This window comes from Tursiops truncatus, chromosome 7 (genome assembly GCF_011762595.2).
Source record: "Tursiops truncatus isolate mTurTru1 chromosome 7, mTurTru1.mat.Y, whole genome shotgun sequence".
NCBI classification, from domain to species: Eukaryota; Metazoa; Chordata; class Mammalia; order Artiodactyla; family Delphinidae; genus Tursiops; species Tursiops truncatus.
In genome coordinates this window covers 110,771,900-110,793,155 of record NC_047040.1, presented here as the reverse complement: position 1 = coordinate 110,793,155, position 21,256 = coordinate 110,771,900, and the positions used below count along the sequence as shown (strand labels likewise).

Here is a 21,256-nt window from a genome sequence, read left to right as displayed (position 1 = left end):
ATAAGTAAAGCACTACGCAAAGGCCACAGGGGAGAAAAAGTCGCAGTCCCTGCTCTGAGTTTACAATCTAGAAAAGTATTGTCCAACAGAACTTTCTGTGAAGATGGAAATGTATGTCTGATCTGTCCACACAGAGTAGTCACTAATGGCTACTGAACACCTGAAATATGGCTAGCACGACCAAGGAACTACATGTTTAACTTTAATTTTAAATGAACAGTCACATGTAGGTGATGGCTACTGTACTGGACAACACAGGCCTGTAAGACAGAAGACATAAATAATGGTGATTCAGGCCAAAGGGTGTTAAGTGCCATAAAGGAATACAGTGTTCTGAGGGTTGAGTGAGGAGAGCAAAAATTCAAGGAGGAAGAAAGGAACGGTCAGGAATAACTTGGATTACGGAGGTACTGTTTCCAATAAGCTCTAAACAGGTAGGATCTTGAAATGCCACAGAAATTAGAAAATGCAAGATGCACTCTTTAGGGACACTACAACTGGGCTTGTTGGAGATTAGGCTACATGTAGGGAATCAGCAAAGATGATTATGGAGACATAGGTGAGACTGAAACCATGTGGAGACCCTTAAATGTGGGGCTGAGCAGGAGATGTCACCTGGTAGGCCATGAAGCTGATGAACAGCATAGCGTAGCAGTTAAACACAGGAATTACCATTTGACCTGGCAAATCCACTCCTAGGTATATACCCAAGACAAGTGAAAACATACATCCATACAAAAACCTGTACATGAAAGTTTATAACAGCATTATTCATAACAGCCAGGAACTGCAGACAACTCCAATGAAGCACTGAATACCACAAGGCTCTCCTTTCATGACCTGACTTACATCTAAAACAGCAATACAATCCTACTCCACATTTTCCACTAAAAAATGTATAAAATTGCATTTGAATTCTAAATACCATAAGTTCCAAACTAACCAGAAGTTACGTTTCCTGAAAGCACTTATACTTCCCAAGAGGCTAATAATAACTATTTCCTAAAGTGATTAAGAAGTCATAATTTAAAATTATAGGTTAAAAATATAACAGGATTAACAAAAGAAAATGTTTGTACAACTTCTATGAACAACTGTCATACAGCTTTTTAAATTACTTGTTCATATGATGAGAGATTCCCCAAAGACTGTGAGCCTCAAGGGCAGGGAAAATATCTTATTCAGCCCCGTCCCTCTGCATCTCACTAGTGCTTGGTCCAGAGATAGCTCATAAACATTTCCTGAATGTTCTTTAATAAAAGAACTGTCCAATGGAAAATACAGGACTCTTCGTAGCAATAAATATGAAGTTGAGACATTTATTTAAAATCTAATTCAGAATTGTTGAAACATACCTGTTATTGATTAGTGGATATGAACGCTGAACCCACTGACCAATCTTAATATCACTAACAGTCAAACTACTTACTATCTGCATCCTCATATGATGGAATTACTCTGCATCATCTGAGGTGTACTGCGACTAAAACACTAAAATCTGAATCCAATGCAGCCTATACATCTACCTCCCAGGTTACAAAAAAGGGCAGGAGTTAGAGGAATATGCAGAACACCATGAAGCAAGCAGACAAAGCCAAAAGGAGGGCATTCTAGAGGACAAGGGGGTCCAGTTTCTTCACTAAGTCAATGGTCTGGGAAAAGGTGGAAGGTGGAGAGAAGGATAGTCCTAGATTAAGACAGACTTAATAAAGGCTATAAAACACTTTTGTTTGGATCCTTGTTTTAAGACAGAAAAAACTGTAGAAAGGTTATTTTAAGGATTTGAGGATACAAATGAATATGGGCTAGGTATCAAATGGCATTAAACAAACATTAATTTTGTTACATGTGATAACAGTATTTTGGTTATGTAAAGATGCATCAATTTTTAGAAGTACATATTAAACTATGTAAGGATAAAAATGACATGAAGTCGTAATTTACAGTATTTCTACATAAAAGGGATTGAGATATTGGGTATATGGCTGTACGCTGTATTTTTATACTTTTTAAATAATGAAAAATTAAGGAAAAAACCCACCATCACCACTCTGCCTGGATTCTAGTGCCACTGGCCACCCAAAAACCACCGATTTCCCAGTCTGATTCGGTGTGGGCGGAAGATCACGATGCCAAGGCTAGATCCTAAGGGTATCACTTTTTTTTCTTAAGTTTCTCATTTGTAATGACTCAAATGTCAGAATCCCTATGGGTGGTTTGACACCTGCAGCAAAATAAGTTAAGCCTCAGATTTACCTTTAAAAAAGAAGATGACAGCAAAAATTTCTCAATTTGAAAATCCAATAATAATCAGAGGGAAAGACCCATATAAGACCCATCACTGTACTACTTTCTCTAGTTTCAAAATACACCATGACCTAAACAAAGTTCCCACACGAAATAGTAATTCTAAAACTTGGAAGGCCTTGTCTTAGTATTTCATATCAAGAAAACTAATGTCGAGGGGCTTAAATTCTCTCTCAGCAACATACAAGATAAATCCCTTTAATACAATCTAAACTGGAAATTCTCGGTAACATCTGATAACATCAAGAATATATAATAAGATAAAATTCTAAACTCCCCCAAACTCTACCTTCACTATCAAGGTTTGCAATCTATTGCAAAATTCACATTTTTCTGCACAGAACAACTGGAGAGACTTCAGTGATACAGACATAAAGTGGAACACAGACACAAGAAAAGTAACCATTAACTCTAGTACACTGGTGTACTGTTGCTTTAAAATTGCTCTGAACTGATCCAGGAAAAGAAGCTGTTTACATAAAACAAGTCTGGTAGACAAAAATTTGCCTGTAAACTACAGAACCTAAAAACAACTTAAAATATTCTTTAATTGCACTTGTTTTCTTTTTTAATACTTCTAATCCTCTACCTCTGTGGCATTACCCTACACCTTTTCCCCATGTTTGAAAATTCAAATAATTTTGACATCACAATTCTGTCTAACCTTAAAATAGAAATGAACTGAAAAGCAGTTGTAGAGCAGAATACTAACTAAAAATCCTAACAAGTATATCAGGGCCTGATAGGAGGGCAGAGGCAGTAATAGCAACAGCAGCAGATGGTGCTTCCTCCTTCCTCCTGGGTTGCAGGCACTTGCCTTACACACAGCCCAATCTTTCCACTATTCCCAAGGGCTGGAGACAGGAAGAGGGGACGCTACCTGCTCGGCCTGTCCAGTGACTGCAGCACAGAACCTAGAGGAAGCCTACAGTCTCCAACTCTTAAAGCCTGCATTTAGTCACAAGCGCGACTAAATAAAAGTAACTATGTGAACACTCGTACTAAAGCAAGCCCGATTTATAAAGCTTAAAAGAGACAAAAAAAAAACTTCGCAGTGTGCAGCACAGTACCTTCAACAGTAGAAAAATTAGCCTTTAATTGTTCAATTCTTGGCTGTCAAAGCAAAAATAACCCACTACTTATTTACCAAAGTTCTAAAATGTGTCCCTACTATTACTGTCAAGTTTTTCATAGACTATTTGAAAAAATCATCTGATATTACACAAGGATGATTTGAGAACTTGAGAGGAAACTAGACAAAGCTTTTCATTTAAAAAATTGTTTTGCTTGGCAAAACACTACAAAATACTTTTATGTATGACTTTAATGAAGCATTAACTCATACAACCCATTAGACACATGCTTATATACACTATAAAAGACGACGACCCCGTTTGGGGGTACGTTGTAAAGGCGCATTTCTCTCTCAAAGTTAACCCAGAATGGGCCACGACACGTCCTTTCTGAAGAAAACACTGAACCCGTTCAAGCTAAGCTTTTGCCAGTCAAATGGAATAATGTTTACTCTGTGAGTAGACAAAGTTGAATAGTTTACACACTGGAAATGATGAAAATCCTAAGAACCTTAAACCTAAGTTACAGAAACACCACCCCACTGCTTCCCCATTTCTTGTTCATTTTCCTGATCTGATCACCAGGACCTTAAAAAGACCCAGAGAACATTCTTGTGCAACGAATGCCCCTCTCACCGGCCCCCAGGCAGCGTCCCCGCCGCCCACGCCGCACCTGCCCTAGCGCCCGGTCGCCCAGCTCCGCCTCCCTCGGGCCTCACCAGTCCGCCCGGCCCAGCGCGGGACAAAGCACCGCCGCGGGCCCGACCTTGGCGCCGCCCAAGTCGGCCGCACAAAGCGCCGCACTTCCGGCAGCGCAAGCCTCCGCCGAGCCCCTCGAGTGCCCCGCCCGCACTTACCGCGCCGCGGCGGCGGCCTGGGCCTCGATGACCAGCGCTCGCCGGCCCGGGGCGGGCTCGGGGGTCGGGCTCGGCGAGGGGCGCGCGCCGCGGAGGCCTGCTCCGATGCGGGGCTGAGCCGCGAGGCCCTGGTTGCCGCCGCCGCCTGCCCGGCCCGCGTTCCCGCTCGCCCCGCTCGGTCCGGGACGCCTCTTCGCAGCCCGCGCTCCCCGCCAACGCTGCGCAGCTGCCGAGCTCCAACCTCACTTCCGCCTAGAGCCCGCCGCGGCGGGGGCGCGCCGGCACGTGACCTCACGGCACCTTCCGGTCTCGGAGCTGGCGTGCGCGCTCCCGCTGGCGTCCGAGAAGCTCCCGGATGCGGAGGCAGCGGGGAGCTTCGCGACGCGGACATCCTCGGGCCGAGTCCTTGGGCTCTCGGAGTTTGGAGCTTGGAGGGATGAGTGCCTGAGAGGTCATCAGCGCCCGGGGCGTAGCTGTTGACTTTTTCGAACAAACACTCATGTTTTTCCTCACGCTATCTTTGCGCTCTTCGTGCAGTGTGGAAAGAACACAGTGGAACATAATTATAGGGTTTTATTAACTTCTTAAAAAATGTATTTTTTTTAAATTTTCAAACAGCGCCGCACTACAGGCACCCTCGTGTAAATGCTGCCGCGGCGAAGGGGCTGCGCCTCTCCAGACTGTCAGGCTCCGCGCCCCTGGCCGGGGTGGTCGGGTGGCCTCCGGCGGGGTGGTCGGAGGAGCGGGAACGCCCCGCTGCCGGCCGGGCATCCTGGGGCTCGGCGCTGGCACTGCCCGGGCTCGCGGAGCCGCCACGCTGGCCGCCAGCGCGCTGCGGCGCTCTTTGCGTTCGCTGTTTTCGATGCTCTGCATTCATTAAGTCACTTAATACTCATAATAAGCCGTTTTACAAATGAGGAAATTAAGGCACGAAGGTTGACAACGTTCTTCGAGAGCACACAACTCCTAGGAAGCCGACCCGGGATTGAAACCCCAACGTCTGGCTTCAGAGCACTTGCTCAGAAAGAGGGAGTTTTGGCTTTGCGCTTTCCCAGAGCTGCACTTGCTGTCTCTGCAACATTACTTGGACCCACAGGTTCCCTGCGTGAGCTGACAGCCGATGGGTCTGCCTTGGAGAAAGGTGAAGGAATCCTGTGGCCTGTACTCAGCAGGAAGAGTCCAGGCAGTCTACCTTGCCCTGACCAAGCTGAGAACATCTGCTACGGTTCCTAAAGACTTTTTACTTGGCATCTCTAAGATTTCAGTGCAGGTTAAAATAGTTGCAAAGGACTTGATTTTTGGCACGCTGTAAGTGATGATGGTTTTAAATAAAACGGGATGTTATTCTTTAAAACATACCCACCATGGTGATTCGATTCCCACTATTTTCCATTTTAAAAATACATGAATTAGTTCTGGGCTTCCCTGGTGGCGCAGTGGTTAAGAATCCTCCTGCCAATGCAGGGACACGGGTTCGAGCCCTGGTCCGGGAAGATCCCACATGCTGCGGAGAAGCTAAGCCCATGAGCCAAAACTACTGAAGCCCGAGCGCCTGGAGCCCATGCTGTGCCGCAGGAGAAGCCACCGCAATGAGAAGTCCGCGCACCGCAACGAAGAGTAGCCCCCGCTCACCGCAACTAGAGAAAGCCCACCGGCAGCAACGAAAACCCAATGCAGCCAAAAATAAATAAAATTAATTAATTAATTTTTTAAAATACATGAATAAGTTCTGTAACAGTGTGAAATTCCATTCCTGCTTTTTCTCCTTAAACTCCTGCTTCCATAGCACTGCCCCTGGAGAATTTAACCCTAATATATTGTCTGTTGAGCGTCATTATTTTTTTTAAGTCTCTTGTATCTGTCAGGATAGCTAGGAAATGCTGCAGTAACAAGCCCCAAATCTCAGTGTCTTCACACAATAGAGGTTTATTTCTCACTTAATCAACAGATCCAAAGCAAGTGGTATCATCTAAAAAACTACACAAACAGGAGAATCCAGCAGCAAGTGATAATTGAAGTGAGAAAAAAAAAGATAGCTGTCATGTATCTAAATAACTAATTAGACGATAAAATAGAAGAAAAGATCCATTTTATGCAAGGTTACTTACAGGAAAAATAAACCAATATATAAATATAACAATATAATACCTAGCAATAAACTTTCGTAAGAGTTGTGCAAGATCTATATGAATAAAATTTAAAATAACCACCAAATGGCACAAAAGAACACTTAAATTCATGGAGAAAAACATATTCTTGGATAATTCTTCTAAATTTATTAATTTAATACAATTCCTATCAAACACCAATAATTATTTTTAAGTAGATAAAGTAATTCTAATTTACACATGAGGAAAAAATCAACAAGAAAAATCGAAAGCAAGAATATCTGGGAAAATCCCTGGCGGCCCAGTGGTTAGGACCTTGCGCTTTTACTGCCAAAGGCCTGGGTTCAATCCCTGGTTGGGGAACTAAGATCCTGCAAGCCGTCCTGCGTGACCAAAACAACAACAACAACAAAAAACAAAAAAAACTGCCAGGAAAACTTTGAAAATAAGGAGTAATAGTGAGGGGGCTACTAAACCTATCAGACAAGAAAACATATTTAAAATTCTCAATCAACAGTGTGTCACAGATGCATAAATAGACCAATGGAATATAACAGAAAATTCAGAAATACAAATTATTTTAGGAAGATGGTATCTGGTAAAGGTAACATCTCAAGTCACTGGGCAGAAAGATGGACTGTTTAATAAATGGTATTGGGACAGAAATATAGCCATCTGAAAAAATGTAAAATTGAATCTATACCTTACACCATACCAGAATAAAATCCAAATGCAAAAAGATATAAATGTACAACCATGGAATCATAAAGAACAAGAAGAAAACATGGAAAATTATTTTTAAACCATGGAGTAAAGAAAGCCTTTTTAAACTGCCTCTCAAAATTCAGACACCATGTCTATGAAAAACTTTGGTTTGACAAAAATCACCATGAGCATAGTAAAAAGACAAATGATTAACGAGGAAGAAATAGTCCCAACACATATCATAGTCAAAGGGCTAATCTCCTTAATAGTCAAAGAGCTTCCAGAAGTCAGTAAGAGAAAGTCCTAAAACTCAGTAGAAATTGAGAGTTCACAGAAAAAGAAATGTGGCTCATAAACCTATGAAAAAAAAATTTCAGCCTCACTCATAAAAAGAAAAATGCAAGTTAAAACTCTTTGAGGTAGCATCTTTTCACCTATTTGATTGGCAAGCATCAAAAAAAAGTGACTATTGTTGAGGCTGTAGGGAAGCAGACACATTGCTGGAATGGAGAGGGGACCATTTGATGATGTGTATCAAGAACAAATATACAGAAAACTTTTCATCCAACAATTCCACTTCTGGGAGTTGCTCTACAAAGAAATTCTCTGAAGTGTAAAATGAAATAGGTTCAAGTTTATTCATTGCAGTTTTGCTAAGAGTAGGAAAATACCCTAAGCAACCCTAGTGTTTGTCCTAAAGGACTGACTGAGTAATATACTCCATAACTCAAGAAAGAAATGAGCAACCTTTCTATATACTGAAAAGGAAATATCTTCAAGGTAGACTGTTAAATGAACAAAGCAAAGAGTAGAACTACTGTAATGGGCTGAACTGTGTCCCTTACTCTCAATTCATGTGCAGAAGCCCTAAACCCCAGTGCCTCAGAATGGAATTGTATTTGCAGATAGAACCTTTACAGAGGTAATTAAGTTAAAATGAGGTCAGTAGGGCGGGCCCTAATCCAGTCTGACTGCTGTCTTTATAAGAAGAGGAGATTAGGATACAGACAAGATAGATCTATGGACAACCATGTGAGTAGATGACCAAGCCAAGCAAGCCAAGGAGAGAGGCCTCAGGAGAAAGCAATCTTGTCAGCACCTTCATCTCGGACTTCCAGCCTCCAGAACTGTGAGAACATCAATTTCTGTTGTGTAAATTGTCTTGTCTGTGGTATTTGTTATGGCAGACTTAGCCAAATGATTCAACTGTGCTAAAGAAGATTATGTAAAAAAAGGGGAAATGAAAATATATATTTGTATTTACTTTCATACAAACACAAATAATTGTAAAAATGCAAGAAAGTATTGGGTGGGCCAAAAGGTTCATTCAGTTTTTTCTGTAAGATGGCTCTAGTAGCACTTAGTTGTCTGTAACTTCATTCGAAACAATTTAGTTAGATTGTACGTGACAGCTGTCATATCAGCATGCATTTAAAAAAAGACATCAAAATTGGTGAATTTTTGTGTAGCCATTTTAATATTGAAGATGGAAGAAAAAAGCAACAATTTCAGCATATTATGCTTTATTATTTCAAGAAAGGTTAAAAACGCAACTGAAACGCACAAAAAGCTTTGTGCAGTGTACGGAGAAGGTGCTGTGACTGATCAAACATGTCAAAAGTGGTTTGTGAAGTTTCGTGCTGGAGATTTCTCGCTGAACTATACTCCATGGTTGGGTAGACCAGTTGAAGTTGATAGCGATCAAATCGAAACAACAATTGTGAACAATCAACATTGTACCACATGGGAGATAGCCGACATACTCAAAATATCCAAATCAAGCGTTGAAAATCATTTGCACCAGCTTGGTTATGTTCATCACTTTGATGTTTGGGTTCCACACAAGTTAAGCAAAAAACACCTTCTTGACCATATTTCCGCATGTGATTCTCTACTGAAACGTCGTGAAAACGTTCCGTTTTTAAAACAAATTGTGATGGGTGATGTAAAGTGGCTACTGTATAACAATGTGGAACGGAAGAGATCATGGGGCAAGCGAAATGAAGCACCACCAACCACACCAAAGGCTGATCTTCATTCCAAGAAGGTGATGTTGTGTATATGGTGGGATTGGAAGGGAGTCTTCTATTATGAGCTCCTTCTGGAAAACCAAACAATTAATTCCAACAAGTACTGCTCCCAATTAGATCAACTGAAAGCAGCACTCAACAAAAAGCGTCCAGAGTAGTCAACAGAAAACGCATAATCTTCCATCAGGATAATGCAAGACCATATGTTTGTTTGATGACCAGGCAAAAACTGTTACAGCTTGGCTGGGAAGTTCTGATTCATCCGCTGTATTCACCAGACATTGAGCCTTCGGATTTCCATTTATTTCGGTCTTTAAAAAATTCTCTTAATGGAAAAAATTTCAATTCCCGGGAAGAATATAAATGGCACCTGGAACAGTTCTTTGCTCAAAAAGATAAAAAAGTTTTGGGAAGATGGAATTGTGAAATTGCCTGGAAATTGGCAGAAGGTAGTGGAACAAAAGGGTGAATACGTTGTTCAATAAAGTTCTTGATGAAAATGAAAAATGTGTCTTTTATTTTTACTTAAAAAACTGAAGGCACTTTTTACCCCACCAAATAGCAGCAGTGCTTACCTGTGGTGAGACTAGGGACTGAGTGGACCCTGAGCAAATCTGGGATACAGGTGAGAATGATCATTTTCAAGGTTTGTTTTTCTTTTGCACTGCATGAATATATTACATGTTCTAAAATTAAATTAAAAATAAATAAAAATCTTATATTTTGATGAGAGTATAAAATGGTATAATCATTTTGGAAAAATGTATGGTCATTTCTTTAAAAAAAATAAGCATACACCTATCCTATCACCCCGCAAATTGAAGGTATCTGCCAAAGAGAAATGAAAGCATACCTTAATGCAAAGAATTGTACAGGAATTTTCATAACAGTTTTTTTTAACATCTTTATTGGAGTATAACTGCTTTACAGCGTTTGTGTTAGTTTCTGCTGTATGACTAAGTGAATCAGCTATATGCATACGTATATCCCCATATCCCCTCCCTCTTGTGTCTCCCTCCCACCCTCCCTATCCCACCCCTCTAGGTGGTCACAAAGCACCAAGCTGATGTCCCTGTGCCATGCAGCTGCTTCCCACTAGCCAGCTATTTTACATTTGATAGTGTATATATGTCAATGCTACTCTCTTACTTCGTCCCTGCTTACCCTTCCCCTCCCCGTTTCCTCAAGTCCATTCTCCACATCTGTGTCTTTATTCCTGTCCTGCCCCTAGGTTCATTAGAACCATTTTTTTCTTTTTAGATTCCATATATACGTGTTAGCATATGCTATTTGTTTTTCTCCTTCTGACTTACTTCACTGTGTATGACAGACTCTAGGTCCATCCACCTCACTACAAATAACTCAATTTCATTTCTTTTTATGGCTGAGTGATATTCCATTGTATATATGTGCCACATCTTCTTTATCCATTCATCTGTCGATGTTCACTTAGGTTTCACAGCAGTTTTATTGTTAATAACCAAAAACTGGGATGAGACCACGCATCTACCCTCAGGAGAACAACAGCTAATCAAGCTCAGTGGTGTGCGGGGTGACTTTCAATGCTTATACTGGCTCCCGGAATCCAAGGGACACATTTTCAGGAATTTGGCAAGCCAGACTTTATTAAAAATTGAATTATAGGAACTTGATGTAAAGACAAAAGGAATAAATACTCAAAATTCACCCTTTCCTCATTACCGTCTTGTTGCCTGTACCCTGAGGCTCTTGGCAGCTTTGGGACCTGCCAGGTGGAAACTTGGAGCTACACTAGGCTGAGGGCTCCCTTCCTGCCTCCCTCCCTGGGCGTCACCTCTGGAGCCTGAAATCCGCCAGGGCAAGAATGCAACTCATGGGATAATAGTAATCAGGGCTTGATTTATTGTTTTGTTAATTTTATAGATTTATGCATATGATGGAGATAATATTAATAATGCAGATTAAAATTTAAAAGGGGTGGTGTCTGTAGGTATCACATTGTGAGTAGAACAAAAAAATTTACAAAATATTCTCCTAATATTAAAAAACTATTACTATCCTATTCAGCAAAGAAGTCACTCACGTCATTGACAAACAACTGAAGTTCCAACAAGGTTATTTCGCTTTGATCTTACTAGTTAACATAAAGGAAATAGCAACCCAGAGTACTCTGAGACACAAGAACGATAAGGTGTTTAAGCTTTGCAGTAGATTGGTATGCAGCAATAGATAATCAATCATGAGCACCAGCCCACTCCAGGCTCAGGTCACGAAATCAATCTAGTGATTCATTGTCTGCATTTTTAAACATGGATTAGACTGGAAAATAAGAATGTAGAGCATGTGGCACAAGAGTAAGGGTAAGTATTGTTTGGTAAAAAGTTATTTTTATATAAATTTTTTTACTCATATGTTATGTACTGAGTTATGAAGTAAATTTATTATTGTAGGTGGGAGTCAGACAGTTTGAAAATACTATGCTAAGGCACTTGCCTAGAAGCAGAATTGTTTGGTCATAGGGTACATGCACCTTAAAACTTACTAGGTAGTGCTGAATTGTTCTTTAAAGTGTTTGTAACAAGCTACACTATCCCCACTAAGATATGAACTCTGGTACCTTCACATATTTGTCACATTTACCATGAAGTTTTAGATTTTTGCCAAACAGGTAGGTATGAAATTGTATCTCAGGATTTTTCTTTTTTTTTAGTTGAAGTAGTTGGTTTACAATATTGTGTTAGTTTCAGGTATACAGCAAAGTGATTCAGTTATATAGATATATATATATTTTTTCAGTTTATTTTCCATTATAAGTTATTACAAGATACTGAATATTATTTCCTGTGTTAAACAGTAAATCCTTGTTGCTTATCTATTTTATATATAGTAGTGTATTCAGGATTGTTTTAATTTCCATTTCTTACATACCTGATGTACATCCTTGTAAACAATTTTTGGTTGGAGTTTCTGTTTATTATGGGATCGTTGCCTCAAAGAATTACTGGTTTAAAGAGTATGAAGTATTTTTTTTTTTTTTTTTGGTGGTGCCACGCGGCTTGAGGGGATCTTAGTTCCCTGACCAGGGATTGAACCCAGGCCCTCAGCAGTGAAAGTGCAGAGTCCTAACTATTGGGCCACCAGGGAATTCCCAAGTATGAAGTATTTTAAACCTCTTGATATTATCAAATTTTATTCCAGGATTGTACCAATTTACATTTGCACAAGCAAGTGTATCACAGTGACCGTCTCATTAAATCCTTCTATTGAGTATTTCACTAAAAATCCTTTAAAATTTCCCACTATCTTTTAGATAGCTGGTGGGAAGCTGCTGCATAGCACAGGGAAATCAGCTCAGTGCTTTGTGACCACCTAGAGGGGTGGGATAGGGAGGGTGGGAGGGAGGCTCAAGAGGGAGGAGATATGGGGATATATGTATATGTATAGCTGATTAAATTTTTAAAAAATCTTTCAAAATTTGATCACTGAAAATCTATATTTCATTTGTTTTAATTTGCAATTGCTAGGTTGCAGGCAAGATTCATTTAAAAATATTTGTTGCATTCACATTTTTTCTTTTGTGAATGATTTATTCATATTTCCTTTGTCTTTTATTTTTTTTTATATTTATTTATTTGGCTGTGTCGGACCTTAGTTGCAGCACATCGGATCTTTGTTGCGGCATGTGGGATTTTTAGTTGTGGAATGTAGGATCTAGTTCCCTGACCAGATATAAAACCCAGGCCCCCTGCATTGGGAGCGTGGAGTCTTAGCCACTGGACCACCATGGAAGTCCCTTTGCCTGTTTTTATATTGGAGTCTTAGTGTTTTTCTTGTCAACTATATATAAACTGAGGGTTTAATAGGAAAATAGCACTGTTTTCTGCTCACCATCTAGCTGGAGGCAAAGTTTTTGAGAGCACAAAACTCTGTTTTGGTTCTGCACATTGGGTTGAACACAGAGATCTATGTCTCTTCCCTTCCAAGGCCCTATTAAGGTAAAAGAAAACGTATTTGTAAAAGTCCTGGAAAACAAGTTAAGGGCATTGTCAGTTAACCAAACATTTTGAGACAATTGAGCATGAGAGAAAGCAATTGGGGTTGGAGGCTTCTGATTCAAGACGGCAGATCAAGAATACACTTTTACACTTCTATTTTCTCCTTAGACTTTTATGAAATAGATGATAGATGTTTAAAAAATAATAGGCAGCACAGAAAACTGAAGCAGTAGTAGAGGCCCTGGTTGGGTGGGGGAGGGAAAGGACTCACTTTCAAGTGGATGGTTCAAATAGGCAGAAAAACCTGCAACCCAGAGCAAGTGTGATGGGGGCAGAGGGGAAAGGCGGTGAGAAATGGGCCTGTAAACAAGAACAGTAACTGCAAGGCTGCCTGTGCCACAGCTACACCCCATCTCCCTTCCCCATTCTTGTGTGCATTGGGGGTTTCATGCTTACAGTGGGCAAAAACCCACCTGCTCTCCTCAAAAGAAATTGACTCAACTGAAGAAAGCCAAGGCTTCTCAGCAGATGTCGAGGGCAAAATAAAGTCAAATATAAGTGCACAAAACTCATTGTTTCCTACCCAATAGAGGCAGTTCCAGCATTTCCTCATAGGAGGAGCAAAGGTGTATCAAGCTCAGTGGAAGAGCTTCCTATTCCTGAGCTGGACTTTGCTTTGGCTCAACCCACACTCTGTTCTCACTAGAATTGTATGTCTGTTGGGATGGATTTGGGGTACTGATGAACATTGTGGGGCTGGTGAAGTCCAACTGCTCTACCCTAAGTGGCACATCTGCTATAGATAGATAGAGAGATAGATAGATAGGTGCTGCAGGAAAATAAAAAGTAATCCAACAAAGAGAACATGAGAGCTGTGATTCATTTAGAAAAGGTAAAGGAAGCTGGAAATAAAAGGATGTCTATTACCTCCTGTTACTTGGAAGATTCTCATTCCAGATTATGTGGGATTGGCAGGGGGATGATATTTTACTTCATGTCCTATTTAGCTTTTCTTTTTTAACCACAAGAACTTATCACTTTCTTTTTTGCAATAAAGAAAGTGTACTAGTAATTGGGAAGTGGGGCTAATCAGGTCATAATTTGGTTTGCCTGGGTTGAGGACCACACATTGTATGGAGCCAAGGAGTCAAGCAGCTGATGGAAGCAGAGACCCAGTGTGGTTCCCTGAAGCACACCTTTCAGTATTGGCCACATATTTTGTACTGGGAGATGTGTGGCTTACCCAATGTTAGCCTTCTCCCTACTGTAATTTTCTTGTCAGCAGGCTTGGACAGAAAGCCAATTTTATTAACCAGAAAACTTACTAGTGGGTGCACCTGCTCCAGTTCCCAGAGCATCTACCTTCACCAAACTGGATTCAAGTATTACTTTTTCTTGTTGTTAAGTTGTTAAAGTGATTTTTAAGTTGTTTGAGTGATGCATTAAAGAAAATTTGGAAAGTACAGAAAAGTAGGAAGAAGAAATAAGTCATGCACAATCCCATCACTCAAAGACAATATGTTAGTGTATTTTTGGACACTCCAAATCCCTGAAAGATAGGTACCTAACACTGAAGGTAGTCAGAGTTAGACTTGTAGCTCTACAGAGAGAGGTCAGTATCCCCCAACGATACTGAGGGACTATACCCTTCACTCAGTTTCCCCTAAAGTTAACATCTTACATAACCACGGTACACTTGTCAAAACTAAAAATAGCTAATAATTACAATTAACTAAAATCAAGAATTTATTTGGAATTTACAATTTTTTTCACTAACATTTTTTTTCCCTGTTACAGGATCCCATCCAGGACACTACACTGCATGTGAGTCTTTCTTTGTTTTTCATGACCTTCATAGTTTTGAGGAATACTGGTGAGGTTTTTTTTTTTTTTTTAATATTTATTCATTTATTTATTTGGCTGTGCTGGGCCTTAGCTGCGGCACGCGGGATCTTTTATTTGCAGCATGTGGGATCTAGTTCCCTGAGCAGGGATCAAACCTGGGCCCCCTACATTGGGAGCGCGGAGTCATAGCCACTGGACCACCAGGGAAGTCCCTGGTGAGGTATTTTGTGGAATATCCCTCAATTGGGATTTGTCTGCTGTTTTTCTCATAGTTAGACTGGGGCTATGCTTGTTTTGGGGAGTAAGACTGCAGGAAAAGTGACCTTGTCATTATGTCGTATCAAGGGTAAATACTATCAACAAGACTTATTGCTGTTGATGTTAACCTTGATCACGTGGTTGAGTAGCGTTTGTCAGGTTTCTCCTCCGTAGAAGTTATTTTTCCCCTTTCCAACACTGCACTCTGGGAGGAAGTGACCATGCACAGCCCACGCTCAGGGGTGCGTGGGTGGAGATTAATACACCCTCTGTATGGAGCATGATTAATTAGAATTCTTCTATAAGGAAGAGTTAGCTCCTCTCCCCAGTAATGTATTTAATTATTTATTTACAGCAGAATGGACTCTAATATACTTATTTTATATTCTAAGTTATAACTGTGCCAGGTTTGGGCACTGGAAGCTGTTTCAGGTTGACTCCTATGTCCCTTGACAGGCCTACACGCATTATTTTTGAGCATTCCGCACTTCTGGCGCTACACGATGCTCCTCCAATCAGCTGTACTTTCCCCGAAGCAGTTCTAGAGTCAGTCGTTTCTCTAAAGAGCCCTGCCTGGCTTCTTTCACTGGACGGTGGTACTTATAAGCAAGATCACGGGGCCTACAGTTCCTTTTCAGGTGAAACTTAAGCCTGCGCACCCCGCGCAACAGCCAGGCTTGCCCGGGCCCCACCGAACCTCCCGGCCTGCAGTGCGTGCCGTGCGCATGCGCGCCGGGGAGACGTGCCGTCGGACGGCAGCCAAGACGCTGGCGTGAGGCAGTCGGAGCCGAGGAGTCCGGCAGTGTCCTTGCGCTCCCACCCTGCTTCGGTACGTGGCTGCGGCCGGAGGCTTTGCAGGTGAATGTTCCTGTCTGGTCCGGGCGACCCAGACCCCCTCGGGCCGGGCTCACCCACCCCACGCCCTTCCAGGGAGACCCCAGGCCCGCGCCCTCCGTTCCCCACCCCGGGCGTCGGTCCCTCCGGAGCCTCTCCAGGAGACTCCCGTCAGCGCCCCCCAGCCCCACCCGAGTCCTTCCCCTCTCCTCTCCCCTTCCTTCCTCTCCTCCCCACTCCCCTTCCCCCTCGCCTCCCTTCCCCGGATCCCTCCGGAGCCTCCCCTAGAGCCGCCCGCTCGCCGCCCCTCCGGAGCGGACCCCCCTCCCCTTCCCCCTCCCCCGGTCAGTCTAGAGTCTCCCCTGGAGCCGCCCGCCCCGCCAGAGCGCTCCTGCTGCCGCCCCCCTTCCTGCAGGTGATCCCCGCCGGCCACCCCGCCTTTCTGCCCGCGGGGCGCAGGTCTCCGGCCCTGCAGCCCGTCTGGTCGAGGGGATTGGGGCTCTTTTTGGTTATCCTGCCGCCCGGAGGTCGCAACCTCCTTAAGGAGTCCGGAATGGCATTGAAGCTGTGCGCTCTCGGGTGGGGCCCGCCTCCGCTCGTTTCACCTACTCTTGGTTTTGCAGTGTCGTTGGCTCTAAGTGCTTGGTGTTGTATTATAGGTCTTTTTCCACGTTTGATTCTCTCACCTAACTACATGGGGAACCCCGAAGGTCAGGGGTTTTCATTTCGCGTCAGAGTAGTGTTTTTTGTTTGCTTTTAACTCAAAAATAGAGTAATTTACACAGAAAAGTCTGCATAAATGACCGAATAGTAAAGTTCCAGGTTTTCAGCGTGAGTGGGGGAAAGGAATGAGGTGGGATGATCACAGTGTCAAAAGATCCAGGGGAACATGCGTGGTTAATTCCAAACGCTGTTGACTCTTGAGAAGCTTTCGTTGTTTTAATACCTCCTCTGTCTAGGACGCGGTGGAGCCTCTGCCAGGGGGAGCGGCGCTTAGTCTAAAGGGAGGGAAGTTCCTGGGTCTTGGTAGTCTTTGAGGAAACCAGCGCCAATGCAGGAAGTGACTTGTGTAAAAGTCACGAGGGGAATTAGGGCCCAAGCTGGGACTGTTAACTACCTGTTTATTTACGACGCTTAATGTTTGTCTGACAAATTAATGACCAAAATATCTGTGTATGTGTGCATGTGCTTCTGCGACTGGTTCTCTTGTGCTCAGGAGTGGCCCCTGGGCTGGGCTGATGGTTATTGATGGGAGGTGGGTATTGGGAAGAGAGCTGGGCAGGTGCTTGTCTGGGCTTCCCTTGTGCTTGGTGTTTACTCAGTGGGGTAGTGATTCCTTAACTCCCCCCATCTCTGAGGGCAGGAATCAAGCATATGTTGCAGGATTATCCTGGCAGATAAGAGTGTCTCGCACAGTGTAGGTGGTCAGTAAATGCTTCCTGAAGGAGGCTGCAGAAAAGAGCTCAGAGCCTGACAATGGTTCTTTACTAGCATATTTTTAATGGTTTAGCACATTCTGTAGGTAAATTTCCTGATAATCTCAGGGACTGAATTTGTGAAATGTATAGGTCAGTGGTATAGAAAGAACAGATACCACTCTTGAGGTAGTCATATTACTCCTTGGGGGAAGACAGAGGTTTTTCTTTTCTTTTCTTTCTTTTTTTTTAAATTAATTTTTATTGGAGTATAGTTGTTTTACAATGTTCTGTTTCTGCTGTACAGCAAAGTGAATCAGCTATACGTATACATATATCCCCTCTTTTTTGGATTTCCTTCCCATTTAGGTCACCACAGAGCACTGAGTAGAGAAGTTTTTCTTGACTCTCTGGAAGGTTTGCTATACTTCCTAGCTTGCCATCCTACATTAATATTTGGGTTCTTTCTCCTTTCCTCTGTCTTTTTTCTTTTTTACTGGATGTCTAAAGAAATTAAAGAATTACTTTATTAGTGTCAGTAACTGCCAAAAACTGCTGAGTAAAATAAACTATTAAAAATGTTACAAAAAGTGGGCTAGTTGAACCAGTCATGTTTTATTTGTTGTGTATTTGCTTCTGAACTTGATCATGAGGCCAGAGTTGAACTTTCTTGCCTCTTTGTTTTAGTCTGTCTGGCCTTTGATGAGTGCTTATTATTGGGCTTGTTATTAAGAACTGATTGCTACCTGAAATGGCCAACACCACATATGAACTGACTGGGATGGATCACCCAGTCCTTCTTGTCCCCTGTGTCGTTTTGGAGTCCTTGAAGAACAGAGTTTTCCTCTCTTTGATAAGGAAACAACTTTCACAGCTAAAATAATAGTTCTTCTAGTTAACACATTCTGAAAGTAGATTTCCTGATAATCTCAGGGACTGAATTTGTGAAATGTGTAGGTCAGTGGTACAGAAAGAACAGATACCACTCTTTTCTTCTTTTTTTTTTTTTTGGCCACGCTTCGCAGCTTGTGGGATCTTAGTTCCCCGACCAGAGATCAAACCTGGGTTCTTGGCAGTGAGAGCACGGAGTCCTAACCACTGGACCGTCAGGAAGTCCCCAGATATCACTCTTGAGGTAGTCATATTATTCCTTGGGAAGTGCTAACTAGAGGAGCCAGGCAAAGTGGGTTTTCAGTTCAGAACTGTCAGATTCCAAAGGCAATATTCTTTCCACCTCTTAAGTTGGTCCCTTTTGGATTCAATGATTTTTACAGTGATTTGAGTTCATATTTTAAAATAACTTGAATTGGGGAATTCCCAGGCGGTCCAGTGATTAGGACTGGCTCTCACTGCTCAGTCCCTGGTTGGGGAACTAAGATTCCACAAGCCTCGAGGCGTGGCCAAACAAACAAACCTCAAAAACTTGAATTGTTGAATATGGTTTGTATTTTTAAAACTTTCTGTAGGTTTTATTGGCATGTGAGTAATGTGGCTATTTTGCAACTAGTTTGCTGGCATCCTCTAGAGACCAGCAGCAGATCAGACTTTAGTGAGTCTTAGTTTATGCATTAGATCCTGCTCCAGGGTATAAATAATAGTGAAAGGTTGAAATAAGTTATGGAGAGTGGAGTTCAACAAGGTACGTCAAAAAGCTACTCCTGTTCCTTCAGAGACTAATTTAGTTATGTATTCTGGGAAGGTTTTTGGTTTGATTTTTTTTTTTTTCCTTCTAGGTATGTGTTCAAATTTTGACTGTCAGGCACATCTTACTAAGTCTTCTAAGCTATTTGAGAAGCAGCCTGATGTGCTTCTGTCTTCTAGAATGTTTTAGGCAAATTTTAGTCAGGTGGATAGTGAGGAAATAATAGCAAAAATAGTAGTTATAATTGCTGTGGGAGCAGCTACCATTTGTTAGTTTTAGTAACTAACAGGTACTATGCAAACACAAGTTATTTCACCCAATTTTCCAAACATCCTATCAAGTAGATGTTAGTATTCTCATTGTATAGATGAAGAAACTAAGGCTTGGAAAAGTTAAATAACTTGCCCAAGGTAATTTATAAGTGACTGAGCCAGGATATAAACGCAGTTCTTTTAACTTCAAAGCCTGTGTTATGAAACATTAGGCTCTATGAATTTTTCAAAGCATATTATCAAAATCATACTTTATGATTTTTGATTGCTAAGAATATACTAAGTTTCTCCCCCCATTTTAAAGAACTCTTAGAAGGGAGGTTCAAGAAAATGGTGTTCATCTAGGGTTTTTTTTTTTTTTGTATGTTTGAGGATAATTCAAATTATTGCGTACATGTTCACATTTATCAAAATAATACATATACATAGATTGAAAAGCCAAATAGCACTTTAAACCTCAGAGTCAAAAAATACTCCCTTTCCATTAACTAGAGACAAACGTTTTCACCTTTTCTTAGCTGCCTTTTTTACATTTATATTCGGGACATAATAACATTGCTGTTGATTTAGATGTAATCTTTGACTTCTTGCCATAGAAGACTTCTGCCTCCTGTAAACACTCTTCTTGAGTCCACCAGACTCTCTTAGATGTCAGGCTCTGTCCCCTTCCCCTTCCCCTCCCCCCAACACTGTCCTCCAGTCTGGACTGGTTTCTTTTCTAGGCCTGTGGCACAGCTGTCTCCCTGGGACTTTCCTTCACCTGCATCCCCTGGTTCCTCTTGGTTTATGCTCTCATTTTGGTGGAATACATTCTTCGCTAGGCTCTGGAAACAGGGTAGGGTACATGGAAGGTAAATCTTAAGTCTTTCAGCATGCGTGTAAATGTCTTTATTTTATCTACTTGATTGATAATTTGACTGGGTGTGGAATTCTGGCTTGAAAATAATTTTCTCTCAGCATTTTGAAGATATTGATCCATTGCCTTCCAGCTTCCAGCATTCTTGATGAAGATGCCCTAATGCTTTGTTTATCCTTTATGTGACCTCCGTTTTGCTCTGGGAAGTTTTTAGGTTCTATTCTTTGTTCGTAGAGTTCTGAAATTTCCGTTATAAACCTTACCGAGGATCTTTTAAAATTCATCTTGCTGAACACTCATTAAATGTCTAGAAATGTGTCTAGAAATGTATTGTCTAGAAATATGTCTAGAAATGTATTGTCCTGTTCTGGAAAATGTATAGTACTTTTTTTTATACTTCTTTTGCTGGTTTATTTGTGAAACTCTCCTGTAAGCAGGATGTTTCATATCCCAGGCTTATCCTGTAAGTTTTTTCATCTCTTGGCCTTTTTTTTCTTTTTTTCCTTTCAGAGAGATTTCCTCCATCATGATCTTTTCAGTTCTTCTATTTTAAATTTTGGTTAATCACGTTTAACTGAGAGCTCTGAATGTTCCTCTTTTAGAACATTTTGGTTTTGTTTTTTGGTTACAATATTGTGTATCATCTTTCTGATAATAGTAATTTTTTAAAAACTTTTCCTTTGCTCCCTGCAATTGTCTCTGATTCCTGTGAGGTTTTTGAGTTTTTTTACTTTTATTTTTTTCAGTCTCTTGAAGCTTCCTCAGATGTCTGAACATACATGCTATCTGTTTCTATTTAAGATATTAAAAAAACTGATTGAAAGTTCATGTGTTTGTTTAAAGTTTATCACATGATGAGAATCCCTGTAGGGTTTTAGGCAGAGACCAGCTTTTTTTTTTTTAATATCTTTTTAAAAATAAATTTATTTATTTTATTTATTTTCGGCTGCATTGGGTCTTGCTGTGCGCGGGCTTTCTCTAGTTGCGGCGAGCAGGGGCTACTCTTCGTTGCGGTGTGCAGGCTTCTCATTGCGGTGGCTTCTCTTGTTGCGGAGCTCGGACTTCATTAGTTGTGGCGCA

General features: G+C 41.5%; 2 protein-coding genes across 5 annotated transcripts in view; one reads left to right on the top strand and one right to left on the bottom strand.

The window, feature by feature from the left end:
* FAM168B (family with sequence similarity 168 member B) overlaps positions 1 to 4,476 on the bottom strand; it is a 34,134-nt gene extending 29,658 nt beyond the window's left edge. Inside the window, exon 1 of the mRNA XM_033860325.2 lies at positions 4,238 to 4,476. The gene's annotated coding sequence lies outside the window, so the exon portion shown is untranslated. The remainder of the gene's footprint in view (positions 1 to 4,237) is intronic.
* Positions 4,477 to 15,890: 11,414 nt separating this feature from the next.
* The window catches only part of PLEKHB2 (pleckstrin homology domain containing B2), a 49,193-nt gene continuing 43,827 nt past the window's right edge, over positions 15,891 to 21,256 (top strand). The window contains exon 1 of one of the 4 annotated variants that reach the window (XM_019931816.3): positions 15,891 to 16,015. The gene's annotated coding sequence lies outside the window, so the exon portion shown is untranslated. The remainder of the gene's footprint in view (positions 16,016 to 21,256) is intronic. The other 3 variants (XM_019931815.3, XM_019931813.3, XM_019931814.3) reach the window with 3 other exon arrangements.